This window comes from Rhinoderma darwinii, chromosome 4, assembly GCF_050947455.1.
Source record: "Rhinoderma darwinii isolate aRhiDar2 chromosome 4, aRhiDar2.hap1, whole genome shotgun sequence".
Lineage (NCBI taxonomy): Eukaryota > Metazoa > Chordata > Amphibia > Anura > Rhinodermatidae > Rhinoderma > Rhinoderma darwinii.
The window spans coordinates 115327820-115347449 of NC_134690.1; the positions used below are offsets into that span (position 1 = coordinate 115327820).

General features: G+C 43.3%; 1 protein-coding gene across 1 annotated transcript in view; it reads right to left on the minus strand.

The window, feature by feature from the left end:
* Positions 1-19630, minus strand: part of PFN2 (profilin 2) — a 70204-nt gene that overhangs the window by 12580 nt on the left and 37994 nt on the right. The window lies entirely within an intron of this gene.

Sequence of the window (19630 nt, forward strand, 5' to 3'; positions counted from 1 at the left end):
GTGCTTTTTCTCCTTTAAATATTGTGAAAATGGAAAAATATGATCTAAAACGACACTTTATTAGAAAAAAAACTTTAGATTTTTCATTTTCACGGCCTAATTCCACTAAATCAGCAGAAAACCCGTGGGGTTAAAATGCTCTCTATACCCCTCGATAAATTCCTTGAGGGGGGTAGTTTGCGAAATGGTGTCTTTTTGGGGGGTTTCCACCGTTTTGGCACCACAAGACCTCTTCAAACCTGACATGGTGCCTAAAATATATTCTAATAAAAATGGAGGCCCAAAACCCACTGCGTGCTCCTTTGGTAACGGACTGAAGCACAGGCCTCAGAAGCACACTAGAGCCACATGTGGGATATTTTTTAAAACTGCAGAATCTGGCCAATAAATAAGGAGTTGCATTTCTCTGGTAAAACCTTCTGTGTTACAGAAAAAATGAAATTTGTAAATGTCACCTCCACTTTGCTTTAATTCCTGTGAAACGCCTAAAGGGTTAAGAAACTTTCTAAATGCTCTTTTCAATACTTTGAGGGTTGCAGTTTTTAAAATGGGGTAATTTGTAGGGGGGTTTCAAAACCACTTCAAAACTGAATTGATCCATAAAACAAAAAGGCTTTTGAAATTTTCTTGAAAAAGTGAGAAATTTGCTGCTAAGGTTCGAAGGGTATGTTCACACGCAAACTCAAAAACGTCTCAAAATATGGAGCTGTTTTCAAGGGAAAACAGCTCCTGATTTTCAGATGTTTTTTAAGCCACTCGCGATTTTCGCAGCGTTTTTTACGGCCTATTTAGAGCTTTTTTCGCTAGAGTCAATGAAAAACGGCTCAAAAAAGTCCCAAGAAGTGACCTGCACTTCTTTTTCGCGGTCGTTTTTTTAAGTGTAAAAAAACGCAGCGAAAAACGCTCTGTCAGAACAGAACGTCGTTTTCCCATTGAAATCAATGGGCAGATGTTTGGAGGCGTTCTACTTCCGATTCTTCGGCCGTTTACGGCCCGAAAAACAGCCGAAAATAGGCCGTGTGAACATACCCTAAGCCTCACAAGAGCAAAGCACTTGAGAGAAATCAGAGCAGGAAATGTTAACAGGTTCCCGACCGCTGGCCGTATTTATACGGCCAGCGGTCAGGGTCTCTGAAGTCCGGCGTATAGTATATATACGGCCGCACTTCAGAGACTGTGCACGCGCGATCGCGTGCACACAGCTCTATGCCCTGGCTGTTGCTAACAGCCATGGGCACTGGGCAGAATGTCAGGGGTCAATCTTTTGGCCCCTGAACATGTGATCGCTGTGACAACCAATCACAGCGATCACATGCATTTCTGCATAGAAAACAGTGTGCACGCGATCGCGTGCACACAGCCCTGTGCCCTCGCTGTTACCAACAGCTCTGGGAACTGGGCAGAGTATCAGGGACCAATCTGATGGTCCCTGAACATGTGGTCGCTGTGACAACCAATCACAGCGATCACATGCATTCCTGGTTATAAAACAGTGTGCACGCGATCGCGTGCACACAGCCCTGTGCCCACGCTGTTACCAACAGCTCTGGGCACTGGGCAGAGTATCAGGGACCAATCTGATGGTCCCTGAACATGTGGTCGCTGTGAAAACCTATCACAGCGACCACATTTGTTTTATTTTGACTTTTCTGGCAGTAAATCTCCTGCCTCTTTTCTTCTCCTCAAACATTGTTTCAGTTTGAGGAGAAGAAGAGACTCGGGAGAATTGCTGCCAGAAGATTACAGTTACAGTTACAAAAAAATACAGTTACACTCTAAGACATTCTCTGTATAGATAGATTTCTATCTATCTATACAATCTATCTATCCATCTATCTTTTTTTCTATCTATCTACCTTTCTATCTTTTATTCTATTAGAATAGGCAGGTAGGGAGTATATAATTATATATATATCCACATATATATATAATATATATAGCAATAGCGGTTTATTTTTTTGTTAGCGGTAGTGTAGATATATATAGCAGTTAGTTTGTGTGTTTTATAAAAAAATAAAAATTTGTTTCGTTAGTGTTAGTGTTAGTTACGTTATGGCGAGGAAGTTGTTTAGCGCCGAGGAGGCATACGCCATGCTGTGGTCTTAGTCGGAGACCGCATCGGAGATGGCGTCCGAGATGGAACCTGTTTTAGGTAGTGACGATGACAGCGTCACTTCAGGTTCATCTTCAGGGGACGTTGTCCCTGATGCAGTCGAAACTGCAGAACATGAAAGCGCAGGGCCAAGTAGCGCTGTAGCACGGGACAGCCTGGTCCCTCCAGTCCAGGCTCTTGTATGGGCACCTGCCCCATCTTTTGGGCCTAGAATCCACGGATTTACGGCCACTCCTGGCATAACCGTGGACAATACAAATTTTGTCCAAATGGATTACTTCCATTTATTTATAACGGACGACATCCTAAATCAGATTGTCCACAAAACAAATTTATATGCCACGCAATATATAAGGCAGAAACCTTCATCCACCCATGCCAGAGATTGGACGCCCACCAATTTGCTGGAATTCAACAAATTTTTGGGGCTCACCCTAAATATGGGTATTGTCAAAAAGCCCTCCATTAGGTCTTACTGGTCAACAAGACCCGCCCAAGCCACCCCAGTATATTCTGCAGTAATGCCCAGGTCTCGTTATGAGACAATAATGAGGTTCCTCCACTTCAATGACAACGCACAGGCCCCCCCAAGTACCGATGCAAACCGGGATCGGTTGTTCAAAATAAGACCGCTAATAAATTCCCTGAATAATTTATTTCTGCAACTCTACACCCCTGAGCAGAATGTAAGTGTGGACGAATCCCTCCTCAACTTTCATGGCAGACTTAGCTTTCGCCAATATCTACCTTCCAAAAGGGCAAGATATGGCATTAAGCTCTACAAATTGTGTGAAAGCGGGTCAGGATATACCACCGCCATCAGGATTTATGAAGGGCGGGACCGCTCAATAAATGTTCCTGGATGTCCCCCTGATCTTTCCACCAGCAGTAAGATTGTGTGGGAGATAATGAAGCCTCTGCTTCACAAAGGGTACCACCTGTACTGTGATAATTTTTATTCGAGTGTGCCCCTGTTTAGGCATTTGCATGCTGCAATGACTGGGGCATGTGGTACCATGCGCAAAAACCGAATTGGTTTTCCACAGCAATTAGTGGGGAAGCGCATGGTAAAGGGGGACTCCTGTGCTTATGCATCTGAAGAATTGCTGGCGGTCAAGTTCAGGGATCGCAAAGATGTGTATGTGCTAAGCACGATTCATACCGCAGGAACAGTGGCAGTGAGGGAAAGGGGGGCAACATCGGACAAGCACAAACCAGTGAGCGTGTACGAATATAACAAGTACATGGGGGGGGGGTGGATTTAAGCGACCAGGTTTTACAGCCCTATTTAGTAAAACGCAAAACTAAAACCTGGTACAAAAAGGTGGCCATTTATTTGTTACAGGTGGCCATCCACAACTCATTTGTGCTGTATAAAAAAAAACAGAGGCAGAGACACATACCTGGATTTCCAGGGAAAAATTATTGAAGGCCTCATTTTTGATGTTCAGGACACCCGAGAATGCCCCCAGTCTGAGGATGTCACGCGACTGACTGAAAGACACTTCATCAGTCGGATTCCCCCAACACCAACCAGAAGCAACCCTCAGAAAAAGTGCCGCGTCTGCAGAAAAGACGGGCACCGCAAAGATTCCCGATATTTCTGTCCCTCATGTCCCTCGCAACCAAGCCTGTGCATTGAGCCATGTTTTAAAAAATACCACACTGTTCTGAATTATTAGATTTTAGTTAATTCGTTGAAAATATATTTGCCCTACATTACTTTTTTATTTTCCCCTGATTTTACTCCAAGCGTGAGGGAGGGAATGGGTGGGGGGTGGATGTCATGTTTGCATGTTTTCTAAAGTTCATCTGCTGGAGAGCTCCATTTGCATAAACCTGCAATTTCTTATTTTAGAAAACCCAAAAAAATAAATTCCCATTATACCCCTAGATGAATATTTTGAGATTTCTGCTTCAAGAGCAGATATTTTGGAAGTGTTATAGAAACTCTGTTGAGTTTTGTAAAACCAGCTTTGAAAAAAAGCGATTTGTGAAATAATCTTCTTCTATCCTCCGCCCTCCTACATCTCTATGTGATAATAAGGCCACATATTTGGTATCCCCGTGCACGGGAGAAGTGGCAGAATGTGAACGGAGATGAATTTTGGCCGTGGTCTATGCTGTGTGTGAAAAATGCTGGTATAAACTGACGCATTTGCTAAAAAATTGCTAATTTTATTTTGATCCATCTTATTCAAGAAACTTTCAGAAGAAAACTGGACTGTCTAAAAATATGATAAACCCCTTGAAGGAAACCTTGTGGGGTCTACTTGTGTGAATGAAGTCATTTATGGGGTGTTTCTAATCTTTCAGCAGCATTAGGCCCCCCAGAAAACAGTATGCGGCTATAAAATCAAGTGCAGAATTCCTGGACCGAAAAGGCCAAAAAGCCTCTTTTTATGCCAAGCCCTGGCACATGCCCATGAATAAAGCACACATATTTGGTATCCCCATGCACGGGAGAAGAGGAAGAATGTGAAATGCGATGAATTTTGTCCGTGGTCCATTTTGTGTGTGAAAAAGCGAGCATAAACTGACGCATTTGTTAAAAAAAAAAGCTAATTTTATTTTGTTCCATCTTATTCAAGAAACTTTCAGAAGAAAACTGGACTGTCTAAAAATATGATAAACCCCTTGAAGAAAACCTTGTGGGGTCTACTTGTGTGAATGAAGTCATTTATGGGGTGTTTCTAATGTTTCAGCAGCATTAGGCCCCCCAGAAAACAGTATGCGGCTCTAAAATCAAATGCAAAATTCCTGGACCGAAAAGGCCAAAAAGCCTCCTTTTATGCCAAGCCCTGGCACATGCACGCACAGCGAATAAGGCACACATATTTGGTATCCCCATGCACGGGAGAAGTGGAAGAACGTGAAAGGAGATGAATTTTGGCCGTGGTCCATACCGTGTGTGAAAAATACTAGCCTAAACTGACGCATTTGCTAAAAAATTGCTAATTTTATTTTGATCCATCTTATTCAAGAAACTTTCAGAAGAAAACTGGACTGTCTAAAAATATGATAAACCCCTTGAAGGAAACCTTGTGGGGTCTACTTGTGTGAATGAAGTCATTTATGGGGTGTTTCTAATCTTTCAGCAGCATTAGGCCCCCCAGAAAACAGTATGCGGCTATAAAATCAAGTGCAGAATTCCTGGACCGAAAAGGCCAAAAAGCCTCTTTTTATGCCAAGCCCTGGCACATGCCCATGAATAAAGCACACATATTTGGTATCCCCATGCACGGGAGAAGAGGAAGAATGTGAAATGCGATGAATTTTGTCCGTGGTCCATTTTGTGTGTGAAAAAGCGAGCATAAACTGACGCATTTGTTAAAAAAAAAAGCTAATTTTATTTTGTTCCATCTTATTCAAGAAACTTTCAGAAGAAAACTGGACTGTCTAAAAATATGATAAACCCCTTGAAGAAAACCTTGTGGGGTCTACTTGTGTGAATGAAGTCATTTATGGGGTGTTTCTAATGTTTCAGCAGCATTAGGCCCCCCAGAAAACAGTATGCGGCTCTAAAATCAAGTGCAAAATTCCTGGACCGAAAAGGCCAAAAAGCCTCTGTAAAGGATCTGCCAGGCACAGCTTCGGGGTTAACTCCCAGAACTAATCAGTCAGCACCTGAGAATACATCCCTGAGACTGACTCCTGCTTCCACCATTCAGGCTGGCAGGCTTAGGAGTGGGAGAGCCTATCGTAACCTGGCCAGACTCAGCTAGCTCCCGCCCTCGGTCTATTTAAGCCTGCACTTCCTGTCCCTCGGTGCTTGTGATTCTTTCCTTGTGGTTTCCTGGCCCAGCTACAGCTCCTGCTATTTTTGATCCTGCTCCATACAGACCCTGGCTTACCGACTACTCTTCTGCTTTTCGTTTTGTACCTCGCACACTCCTGGCTTGACTCGGCTCGTTCACCACTCTGGTTGCTCACGGTGTTGCCGTGGGCAACGGCCCCTTTTCCTTGCTTGTGTTCCTTGTATGTTTGTCGTGTTTGTCGGGCACTTACTGAGCGCAGGGACCGCCGCCCAGTTGTACCCCGTCGCCTAGGGCGGGTCGTTGCAAGTAGGCAGGGACAGAGTGGCGGGTAGATTAGGGCTCACTTGTCCGTCTCCCTACCCCCTGCCATTACAGCCTCCTTTTATGCCAAGCCCTGGCACATGCCCGCACAGCGAATAAGGCTCACATATTTGGTATCCCCATGCACGGGAGAAGTGGAAGAATGTGAAAGGAGATTAATTTTGGCCGTGGTCCATACCGTGTGTGAAAAATGCTAGCATAAACTGGCGCAATTGCTAAATTCTTGCATTTTTTTCCAATTTTGCCCACTTTAGAGAAAAAAAAAAAAATTATATATACTGACAAATGCCACTAAAACAAAGCCCTATCTGTCCTTTAAAAAGAGTGTAAAATTCAAAGATGAACTTTATTCACCTGCTGAGTTATAGTCATCTAAAGAAGCGCATAGCAAAATTGTGAAATTTGCTCTGGTCATTTAGCTGTAAAACAGCCTGGTCCTTAACCGGTTAAAGGGGTTTTCAGAGTTAAAACTTGTGTGTCAGTGCTTTTAACCGATTCAGGACTGGGCTGCTTTGAGCCTTCAGGACCAGACACCGTTCAGCCCTTTTTAGCACGCGTTAAACGGCTCTAACTTTTTTATTTGTTGGGCTAGTGACGTGATTTTTGCGATGTTTTTTTCCATAGACAATGCAGGTTTCTTTTTATTATTATTTTATACACACTTTTTGCTATTTTAGAATTTTTAGGCTTAAAGTTTAAAAATAATAGTAGAAAAATATGCTTTTTTACTTTTTAGCCATTTTTTTATGTTAACATAGTTTTAGCCTAAAATAGACCTTTTATTTGTAATCGTCCTTATCTATCGTAAACTTTAATATATTACATGTCTATATTAGGGTAATTGGGTCAGGGCTAGCGTTACGACAATGATTGGCGGGGGTGGGTGGTGACGTTTTTTTGGGGGTGGGTATTTTATGTATATTAATTTTTTTGAAGTTTATATTTTTTTATTATTATGGTCTGTCCCTCAGGAGGTCAGAAAAGACCTTCGGAGGACTTTTTTTACTTTCTTCTTTTACACCTTGTTTTTCCACTGTAACTGGGTCTGCACAGCAGCCCCAGTTACAGGGGAAATCAGCCCTCTCATAGTGATGATTGTCACTAATAGGGCTGTGCTGAGTCTATTAAGAACCCAGCAGCAGTCTCGCAGTAACGGCACCTGGCGATCATGTGACCAGACACATGATCACCGGGACCAATGGAGAGAGCGGCGCTCACGCTGCCTCTATTCATATACACAGTGCTCATTGAGCGCTGTGTAGAAGAGATCCGAGAAGATAGAAGCAGCGAGAGCTCCTTCTATCTCCTCCTTGGGGTCCCCGGCAGTCACTGACTGCCGGAGACCCGACATTCAGCTGCCCGATTTTTCAGGCAGCAAGCCAAAACCCGCGCCGTAAATAGTCTATGGCGCGGGTTTTAAGGACTTTTACCGCCGGCCGTAAATACACAGCCAGCGGTCGGGAACCGGTTAACCTTGAAATGTGATTACATTTGTAATGCACTTACCGTATCAAAATTAGCCCTGCTTCCCGATGCTGCCACGGGGCACCTGACTGGTGACGTCACTCTTTTTGCCTGCTCTGTTGGCCAGCCGTATACCTATCACGTCGTCCAACTGTTAAAAGTTTCCGCCTGGTAGACGGCACGTCACTAGTGACTACTGTGAATGGGCTGTTCTGTTATACAGCCAGGAACGCGCATGCGCAGTCCCTGCTTTTCTCTCGTCCGTTTGTCAAGCGAGAGAACAAGCTTGTTTGGACGTTTTTCAAATCTGGTATGCCTGACTTTATCAGACAATAACTCTTCAATAGTTTTGCACATCCAAGTAATTCTGACATCGTTTTTTCGTCACATGTTGTACTTTATTTAGGTGGTAAAAGTAGATTAATTAAAAAGAAATACAAAAATGTATAGAAATTTTGTAAATCTTTACATTTTTCCTTATTTTAAACTGAAATATGTTGTATATGTACATACATACTCTACCCCTTTCTTTTTTTTAAATGAAATATATATTTCCATCTCTGAACTATTTTGGCAGCACTTTTGGAAAAAAAAAGGAGCAATTTAGAAGACTTCAAAATGTATAAACTTATTAAATTTGTAAGTACATTTTGTTTTCCTTCACCAAGCCAAGTTTTCTGAGTCTCATAAGTGTCAGCATCATGGAAACCCCCATAAATCACCCCATTTAGAAAACTAGACCCCCTTGAGGTATAGGGAGTATTTTGATTCCACAGGTTTTGCAGGAACTAATGCAAAGCAGAAGAAAAAAATCGATACAATAATTAAATTTTTTTGTTTCTCCTATGTTCAGAAATATCCCGATTGTTGTCTCAATCTGCTTACTAGACGTGTGGCTGGGCCAAAGATAGGGAGCACCCTTTGGCTTTCAGGGCACAAATGAATAAATTTAAGGTCCATGGCACAAATCAATGAATTTAAGGCCCATTCCACGCTTGTAGGGGCATTAAGCAGTCAGATGGATATAAACACCCCAGAAGTGATCCCATTTTGAAAACTACAGTCATTCAATTAGGGATGGTCTGTATTTAGAGCACATCATTAACCCCTACACACACCACGAAGTAATAGCATGTTGTGGTGCGGGGGGTGATGTTTGGCACGGGCTCGCCCACTCCGTACACAGTGCGTGTCAGCTGTATATTACAGCCGACACCCGGGACTAAATGCCAGGAACAGCAATTGCGCTGTTCCTGGTCGTTTAATACCTAAGATGCTGCAATCAATCATGATCGCAGCATCTAAGACGTTAGAAAGAGTGGGTGCCCCCATCTGACAGCTCATCAGCCCCCCTGCGATGAGATTGGGGGGTGCCGATGGTAGTCATGGCAGCCCAGGGACCAAATGAAGGTCCCCAGGACTGCCTTTCTTCATCTTCTGTTAAGCCCTGCCTCTAGCAGGAGACTGTAAATATGACAATATACTGCAATACAATAGTATTGCAGTGTATTGGTTCAAGTCTCCTATGGGGACTAATGAAACGTGTAATTTTCTTAAATAAAGTATTTTAGTAGTGTAAAATAAAAAAATTCCCCAAAAAAAACAATTTTCCCATTTTTCCTCTAAAGTAATGTAACCATTTTTACAAAAATGAAAACAAAAAATTGGTTTTGCCGCATCCGTAAAAGTCCGAACTATGACAATATACTATCATTTAACCTGCACGGTGAACGCAGGAAAAAGTTAAAAAAAAGCCAAAACAGCAGTTTTTTTTGTCCCTCCATATCCCGCAAAAAATAAAAAAAATAAAGTGATAAAAAAATAAATAAAAAAAGTCTCATGTAGCCCAAAATGGTATCCAATAGAAACTACGGCTCTAAAAATGTGGTGACAAAACACAAATTTTATTTTTAACAATTAGTTTCTTCCTTAGTAAAAACAACAAAAAAAAAACTATATAAATTTGGTATCGCCGTAATCGTATTGACCAGTAGAACAAAGTTAACATGCCATTTTTACCATACGGTGAAAGCTGTAAAAATCAAGCCCCTCAAAATACTGAGGAATCGCTGTTTTCCTATTCCACCCCACCAAGAATTTTGTTCCAGTTTCCCAATATATTATATGGTACAATAAATGGTGCCGTGAAAAACAAGCCCCGATGGGGCTTGATCAATGGGGGGAAAAAAAACAAAGTTCTAAAAGGGTTAATGCAAAGCAAATGTGAAAAACGTAAATTAGCATTTTTCCCCCCAAATGTCACATGCATGACAGTTTTCTTGTACATAGCAAAGGAAACGTACCCCAAATTTTATTGTGCTTGTTCTTCTGTGTTCATAAATACCCCAAAGCAGCCCTAATCTTCTTACTTGACACACAGCTGGGCCTGAAATCGAGAGAACACCCTTTGGCTGCCAGGGCACAATTTAATAAATTCTAGGCCCCATGCCTAGAAATTACCCCATTTTAAAAACTAGACCCCTGAAAGGTATTCATTTAGTGCTGTAGTGAGCATGCTGACCCCAAAAAATTTCAGACACTATGGGTATATAATGTTTTCTTCAGAGTCCTATTACATGATCTCATGAAATAGAAGAAACTATTTTTTAAATAGTGTTAGAAATATGCCACATTAATAAATTTGTGCGGCACAGAAGAGAAGTGAAGCCGTGTATTCATAACGGATACATGTCGCTATAGACATATTTGCCTGTACTTATGACTATGTCTTGCTGAAGAAGCAGTTGGTGCCATTATGATGTCATTGTGGACAGAATTCTGTCCTAATATAAAATCAGTCAGAGAGGAAAAAATAAACTGTACTGGAGTGACGGGCAATATCTTCAAACAAATGGAGGAAAATGTATCCAACTATGTTGCAAACTCGAGTCTGTTCACTAGATAGAACACCTGCAGGGCTGTCATGACTGGTTGTACAACGTCTCTTTAGCTCCATCAATCCTTATGAGGGACGAATGTGCCAAGAGACGCGGTACACTATAACAGGCCCCTGCCCGGCAAGGTAGGAACCGCTATGTGCACAAAACAACCAATCGGTTAAAGCATATACAAAGGGGCAGTGTCCACAGGAACAGTAAGGGCTTGTCCACACATAATGGAATTGCTGCAGAAAATTTCCCATTAAAACTAGCAGGCATTCAGCTGCAGAAAATGATCCGAATTTTGCGGCGTTTTTCTCAATGCTGGGAGATAGGGCTGTCACGATACCAGAACTTGGACTTCTACATACTTCGTGTAGTATTGCGATACTCAATACCAAAACGATACTTTGCCAATAACAACAATGACAATAATAATAATAAAAAAACAAAAACTTTCCATTTTCTGATGTGAGGCGCCTGGTGTGATGAATTTTGAACCTCCATATGCCTGACATTAATAGTAATTAACATTATCATGTTCCTCAGTCATAATGGACAACATTGGGTTAATGTGTGAGGTGCATGATGGGGTTAATTACTATTAGGGCTTATTTAGACGAATGTGTAATACATCCGTGCAACACGCGTGATTTCCGTGTGCCTCGCACGGACCTATGTTAGTCTATGGGGCCGTGCAGACTGTCCGTGAGTTTTACGCAGCGTGTGTCCGCTGCGTAAAACTCACGACATGTCCTATATTTGTGTGTTGTTCGCGCATCACGCACCCATTGAAGTCAATGGGTGCGTGAAAATCACGCGCAACACACGGAAGCACTTCCGTGTGACGCGCGTGATTCGCGCAACAGCAGTAAAAAGTATGAATGAAAACAGAAAAGCACCACATGCTTTTCTCTTTACAAACATACAAACAGAGTGTCAATGATGGCGGCTGCGCGAAAATCACGCATCCATGCATCATACAGGGCTGACACATCGAGCTGTTAAGTGCCTTTTGCGCGCGCAAAACACACACGCTCGTGTAAATCCAGCCTTAATGTGAGGCACATGGAGGTTAAAAATTCATAATACCTCTTGCCTCACATTAATAAGTTAAATGACGCTATAAATTTGTTATTACGGACTATAGCGAATATGTATATTTTCTGTATTGAGACTTATTTTAATGTATTTATTGTACAAAATGTGTGTATTTTTTTTAAATACTTTTTCATTTTTAAACTTTAGTGTACGGGCATATAGCACGCATCCAAAAGGCATCCCGCCTTCTCATTTACCCCTTGAATGCTGTGGTCAGCTTTGATCGCAGCATTCAGGGGAATAGCGGCAAAGATCAGAGGTTTCTCTGATCTCCGCCGTTAGAGCGGGGCTGCGGCTGTGTAATACAGCCATTGCCCTGCTCCCGACAAGAAGTGCGTGCGCGGTCAGCATGAGGTGATGCGGCCGGCACTGCACTAATGAGCGGCAGGGAAGGCACGGAAGACAGAACATGCGGGTGTTTTGCAGTACGCCCACCATGTTCTGTCTTCAGTGCCGGTACTCATTAGTGCAGCGCTGGTTGCATCAAATCATGCTGACCGTAAGCGCACTTGTTAGGACTCCGCAGCGGGGCAATGGCTGCATTGCACATGTATTACACAGCCGCAGCCCGGCTCTGGCTAAATTCATGTGTTACAATACGAAGCTGTGCGGGAGCACAGCTTAGTATCGAAATACATGAATTAACGGTATAGAACCGTTTGAGGGTGCACGGTATCAAAACAGTATCGAAGTTTCGATGCTTCGTGCAACCCTACTGGAAGATGATATCTCCTCTGAAAAATGCAGAAACTCAGTCCACTTTCCGCAGCAGGAATTGACATGCTGCGTAATGAAAAATAAGCACCCCAAGTAAATTTCTGGTCGGAATTTTAATGCACGAGATTTGTTGAATCTCACCCATTTTGCTGCATATTTTCCGACTGCATTTCCGGATGCAAAATATGCAGCAATTCCATTAAGAGTGGACAAGTCCTAAAAGATCAGTAGTCCTCAAAATGTATTTCTAGAATTGTCGGGTGTAAAAACCCGAACAAAGCCCATAGTGTATTGATATAGAACAGCTTGATTAGAGATCCTCCCAAATTTTTTTAAAACAATAATAATAATAATAATCATGCCCATATCACGGTACAGAAATAGGAATGTAACAGCCGTATGTCGCAGGACATAGTCATAAGAAAAAGGAAATATATCCCCAATTTATTCTGGACCGCACTAATAAATGCAATGCCCACATTTAGTTTTTATTTCAAGAACAATTGTGGGGGGTCCATATTCTGAATAGACAGATGTGGGCTCCTGCACAATAAACTGTGTTAATAAAAAAATAAATAGTAATTTGTGAATGATCAAGTCCAGGATTTAATTGCCCAAGAATTGTATAAAATAAAAAGAAATCATGAAAGTGGTAAAATTAGTTTTACAGTCTGAAATAAATAGACTTTACTACCTCCCCATGAGAATCACTCCCCCCCCCCCTTGGAAAGCCCAGAAACTAAACAAAAAATATGAATAAATGAAATGGACTCCCAAAAATGAATCCCCCCACCCATGTTGGTGTTCCCTAAATGATATATAAAATAATAATTAGAAACGATGTGATGGGTTTCAAAACAGGGAAAGTTGCACAGGCCTGGATTTAAGGGCACATGGGGCAGTAAAACCGGGCATCCCTCCTGCTTCCATGTTTATTGCAAACCTGGCATCTCTTTTGGGGGTATCTTTTGCGCTCAGTGGCAGGGACGGGGTGAAGGAAGTAGCGCACAGTGAGCGTTTGGATATCCTCCAACCCAAAGGATTCTCCATGTACGATGCAGGGCGGGGGGCAGGGTTGGGTAGTCAAACAGGAGGTGCACAATAATTTTTTCCTGATATTGTAGGAAACTGAGCGATCCTTGGGTCTTGTAGAGCACAGCCGTTATAAGTAGCCATCTGTATGAGGTAGATCCTTACATTTTTATCCTGGGCCCTAGTCTTATGTTTGATTAAGTGAGGTTGTAGGATCTGGTCAGATAGATCGACCCCCCCCCTGTCCGTGAATGTATTATATAGTCCACTACACAGACCGGTTTCCTCTGATCTTCCCTCTCTCTTACTGCCACTATGATGTCCTCAAAAAAGAGGTTCACTTTCTAACCACCGTGCAGGTCACTCCACTTGACCACAAGCGCTTGGTCACTTACAAATGAGTGACGGACCTTGTCAAACACCTGGACACCAGTTGTTGTGGGAAGCTGGCTCTATTATTTTGTACCGTCCCAAAGGCCTCTGTACTAGCAGCATGGAGGGACTTATTATACAGAGGGACACTAGTGTAATCGTTGTCTGTGTACACATGGTACCATTTTTGTAGGAACGGCACCATGAGTTCCCAGACAATTTTGCACTACTGCCTATATCCTCTGGGGGATTAACCCCTTCCCGTAGTAAACAATTTTCAGATTTTCATTTTTTCCTCCCCACTTTCCAAAAGCCATAACTTTCTCATTTTTCCGCCAATCTAGCCCTATGAGGGCTTGATTTTTGCGGGACGAGTTGTAGTTTTTTGTAGTGCCATATAATGTACTAGGTAATTGGGAAAAAATTATTTGTGGGGTAGAAAATGAAAAGAACGCGATTCCTCCATTGTTGCGCTTCGTTTTTATGGAATTCACCGTGCAATTGAAACATGTTAACTTTATTCTGTGGGTCAATACGATTACGGCGATGCCAAATATATATATAGTTCTATGTTTTAATACTTTTACAAGGAAAAAGCTAAGCGTAAAAAATAAAATGTTTTGTGTTGCCAAATTCTGAGAGCCATAACTTTATTTTTCCATCGATTGTGGTATGAAGACTTTTTTTGCAGGATAAGCGGTCGTTTTTAATGCTACGATTTTGGGGTACATGCGGGGTTATGATCACTTTTTAGTCCAGTTTTTGTGGGAGATGAGGTGACCAAAAAAATAGCGACTCTGGAGTTTGCTTTTTTTAAATTTTTTACACAGTGCGGGTTAAATAATGATATATTGTAATAGTTCAGACTTTACAGATGCGGCGATACCAATTATGTTTATCTATTTATTTTTTTACAATGCTTGGAGGAAAATTGGAGGTTTTTTTAAACTTTTTATGTAAAATAAAAAATGTAAATTAAATCTTTATTTTACTAATTTTTACTTTTTTATTAGTCTCCCTAGGGGACGTCAACCAGGGATCGCTTGCACCATATACTGCAATACTGATGTATTGCAATATATAGTCGTTCTGACATGCTTAATAGGAACACAAAGATGGCAGACCTGAGGGCCTTCATTAGGCCCCCAGGCTGCCAAAGCAACCAACCATCGCCACCCCACGATTGTATTGCGGGGGGTGCGATGAGCTGCAAGAGGGGGTCACCCCCTCTTTCTAAAGATTAAATGCCATGGTCTCTATTGACCGCGGCATTTAACGGGTTAAATGGGTTACTATGAAGTGTCGGCTGTAACAGCATCGTATGAAGCGGGCTCACTCCATGAGCCAGCTCCATACTTCCCCGACCCGGCTATGTCGTAGCCCGTAGCCATATGTCGGGAAGGGGTTAAAGTGGCAGGCCCTGCCCTCAAATAAAAACAACAAAAACACAGGTGTAGCCCGCTGTGCTCTCGCACACCTTATACAGTTTGCCACCGTATCAGGCTCTTTTGGAGGGGGGGTGTATTGACGAAAGGATAGGACGGCCCTTGAAACTCCTAAGGGACTCGTCTACGGATAATTTTTGGTCAGCGGTATACACATTTAAAAATGACTCTTAGGAGGGAGAGAAGTGGTCTCAATTTGTTAAGCCGATCATAGCCTGGGTCACTTGTTGAAGGGATTTGGGAATTATCAAAAAAATGCATGAAACACATTATGGTTTCATAGCGCGTTCGGGCCATAATGGCTGCAAATACAGGGGTGCTCTGGGTAGCCCAATAGGACCGGATTGATGTCTGTTTTTTTTTTTACCAACCCCATGTTTAGGGTAATTCCCCACATTTTTGTATTATTTCAGACTGTTGTGGGGGTCTATGCTCTGGCATAGCAAGACCTGGGATTTTCACAAATTGCCTAGCATATAAAATTTGTCTGCTGGACAATTAATTCCAGGACCAAATCTATGAACAACTTTAAAAAATCATAGGGGGTAAAATTTGAGACATCTGTGTTGATGCCTGGAGTCGCTATAAATGGTGAAATTTGGGGGGAGAAAGAAACGGCAGGATCCCACATTGCGGGAGGGACTGCATTACTGGGCCCTGCTCCTAATGGTTCAATGGTGACCGCTGCCTCCACCACCATAGGGCTGGGGGGTCCAGTGGCAGAAGCAGAACTTGTGTCACTTTCTGCACAAAGTTCTGTCTCTGACGCAGTGTCCGTATCGCTGCCTGAACTGCTGGAGCACAGCAAGGTGTACGCCTGCTCCATAGTGAGCATTCTGCAATTCATGTCTGCTTCGCTAATAAATGAATTTACTTTTTTTTTGTATTCTTTCCATTTTATTATTTGTTTTTATAACACAACACAAGAATTACTATGGGAAACCGCAGTCAATAGCCACTATAAGGCCTCATTCACACGACAGGGTCAGAGTGTCGGGCGATAAAATCGGCCGTTTTGGATCCGTTCCGGCCCGTGTTGCCGTTTTTAACGACCGATTTTGCATCCGTTTCTTTCCCTGTCCGTTTTAAAATCGGATGAATTTCATTACAATTTGTTGCCACACAGCTCTCTGTAGATAATGCCACCCAGCCCCCTGCAGGTAATGCCACCCAGCCCCCTGCAGGTAATGCCACCCAGCCCCCTGCAGGTAATGCCACCCAGCCCCCTGTAGGTAATGCCACCCAGCCCCCTGTAGGTAATGCCACCCAGCCCCCTGTAGGTAATGCCACCCTGCAGGTAATGCCACCCAGCTCCCTGTAGGTAATGCCACCAAGTCCCCTGTAGGTAATGCCACCCAGCCCCCTGTAGGTAATGCCCCACGGGGTCGGGGATTCAGCTTGAGAAGTGAGTGACGTCGCTGTGTCCATATATGGACAGTGTAGTCACTCACTTCTCCTGTAGTGGAATCCCCAATCCCCGGCCGGGGATTGGGGATTCCGACTCCTACGGGGAGCAAAAAAAAGACTCTCCTCCTCACATGCACTCTGCACTGTGAGGAGGAGTAGAGAGAGTGCGAGCGACAGAATACATGGCCATCACTCGGGGCACATCCCGGTGATGACCGTGTATTACCCGGCTCCATAGACTTCTATGGGGGCCGGGTAAACGGCCGAAAATAGGGAATGTCCCATTTTTTGACGGCCAGGTTTCCCGGGCTGTCAAAAAAATCGGTCGTGTGAATAGCCCCATTAGGGGTCTATTGTTCCTACTGCAGCCGGGTGACGGACGATTTATGAACGGCTGACACCCGGCCGGGAAACCCTGTCGTGTGAATAAGGGCTTATAATAGCGTAATTAGAAAAAATAAAAGTAAAATTGATCACGGGTGATTATGGGTAATCTGGGGAGTGGCCTAAGAGGGAGTTCTCAGGCAGAAGTGCAGGCTTAGCCCTTTATAAGGAGCAGCCAGTTATCGTATGGCTTCCTGCCACAATCACGTTCAACATCATGGTCTGCAATGAGGGATGCCTGGACTGAACTAGCCTGGAGAGCCTCCCTGTGGATTGATGGGGTTATCTTCTCCTTCTCTGGACTACATACTGGGTTCGGAGCACCTCAACCCACATGATACATTGGTTTAATTTGGCATTGTACATTGCTGATAATCTTGAACCAGTAGAACTTTTTACATCCAGCTCTGTTGCATTATGTCTTACAAGTATTGATCTTGTTTTTTGACTGCTAGTTTTGTTCCCTCATGAACCTGACAATTCTGAGGGGAAACTCATTGGAAGGCAGTTTATTATGTCTATCAATTTAAGTCAATCAGAGCCGCCTCTCTAGACATACTGATTTATTTTTCCATCATTCACGACCTCAGGCCTCATGCACACGAACATAAAAACGCCCGTAATTACGGGCCCATGGACTTCTATTGGCCGCGGGTACCTCCCCGTATGCTTACGGGAAGGTGCCCGTGCCTTTGAAAAATATAGAACATGTCCTATTTCAGGCCGTAATAACGGCACGGGCAGGCCCATAGAAGTCTATGGGGCTCCCGTAATTACGGGTGGCTACGTGTGTGCACCCGTAATTACGGGAGCGTTGCTAGGCGATGTCAGGGGATAATCACTGTCCAGGCTGCTGAAAGAGTTAAACGATCGGCAGTAACTGTTTCAGCACCCTGGACAGTGACTTCCGATCACAATATAGATCAACCTGTAAAAAAAACAAAAAAAATAAAAACGCTCATACTTATCCAGAACTCCCGGCTTCTTCCTCCAGTCCGGCCTCCTGGGATGACGTTTCAGCCAATCACAGGCTGCAGCGGTCACATGGACTGCCGCGTCATCCAGGGAGGTCCGGCTGGATGTCGAAAAAGAGGGACGCGTCATCAAGACAACGGCCGGTAAGTATGTATCTCTTTTACTGCGGAAGGGCTGCCCCTTCTCTCTATCCTGCACTGATGAGAGATGGGGCTGCCGATTATTTGCAATTTTGCAGCGAAAACGTGCCCGTAAATCCGTTTGGAATACTGGTGACACCGGACCCATATTTACGGGCACGGGTCCGTAAATACTGGCGCAATAACGGTCGAATACGTGTGACCAAGGACCCGTATTTACGCCAGTATTTACGGGAGGACAAAAATATTCTCGTGTACATGAGGCCTCAGTCTGGTGGTTGCGGTATGTTTTTGTAGTAGTATATCTTTTTGCTGGGCATAATTGTTTTTCTTCATTTCTGACTACCCATTGTTGTGCACAGTCTGAAGTTTTTGAACATTTTTGCTTTCTCTATTTGTGCATTTGCCTAAATAGGTCCTACCTCAGCACTGGATATCCACTAGAAAGAATTGGCTAGGCCATTGATACGGTATCTAGGGTTTCGGTTGGAGTCGTCCCTTGAGTAGGGGGCCTTACTCCGACTAAGAAGGGTGACCCGATAGGGTATACCAGGGTCAGTTGTTTTTCTTGTTCTCTCAACTCAATGAGCAAAAGAAAAAAACCCTCTCCCCTGACCCTTTTTTTTTTTTAGCATCATTATTTGGAGGGATAATCATTTTCCCTTTTTTCATCCCAATATTTTAAAGGTTACTTTTTACGGTGTAATTTTTTTGACAGCTAATTATTTTCTGTGATTTCTTTTTTAAACTACATCGTCACGGACTATAACTTTTGGCCTGCCAAAGCCGCTATGTTTGTTTGCTTCTGTGAGCATAATCTGGGGACACAGGCGGATTTATGGTTTGTTTTTCACTGTCTGACAGCACAAGATTTGAACGAAGTATCTCACAAAACTACAGTGAGAGGAGAAAAAGAAGGAGCGCAAATCCTGTGCTGCATTTAGTAAATATGTGATTATGGTCACTGTGATAAGTATAGAATGATGACCAATGATAATGGTTCCTGATCGTTCCTATGCACACGTAGATTATGCGGGAGTGATTGGGAGCCTAATAAAGTTTTTTTTCATTTCCTCCTCACCAAACATTCATGGAAGAGATAAAAAAAACACATATTTTCAGTTTATACCATTTTATAACGGTGATCGCCGGTATCCTCTGAATGCCGACGATAGGGCTGGGAAGATAATCTGAAAAAAAAAATGATTTACACCCCCCGTTTCAACTGTATATGCGTCCTCCGGGCACAGGTGCAGTTGAATCCAATGGTGGAGCAAGGAGCCGTAAGGTACCATTCACTATGTATCAACGCGCATGGCAGTGATGTTATCGTGCCTATCTGAGCCGAGTCACACAGACCGGCGCAGATAGGGGGCATTATACTGTGTGGAGGGCAGCTATAGGGGGCATTATACTGTGTGGAGGGCAGCTATAGGGGGCATTATACTGTGTGGAGGGCAGCTATAGGGGGCATTATACTGTGTGGAGGGCAGCTATAGGGGGCATTATACTGTGTGGAGGG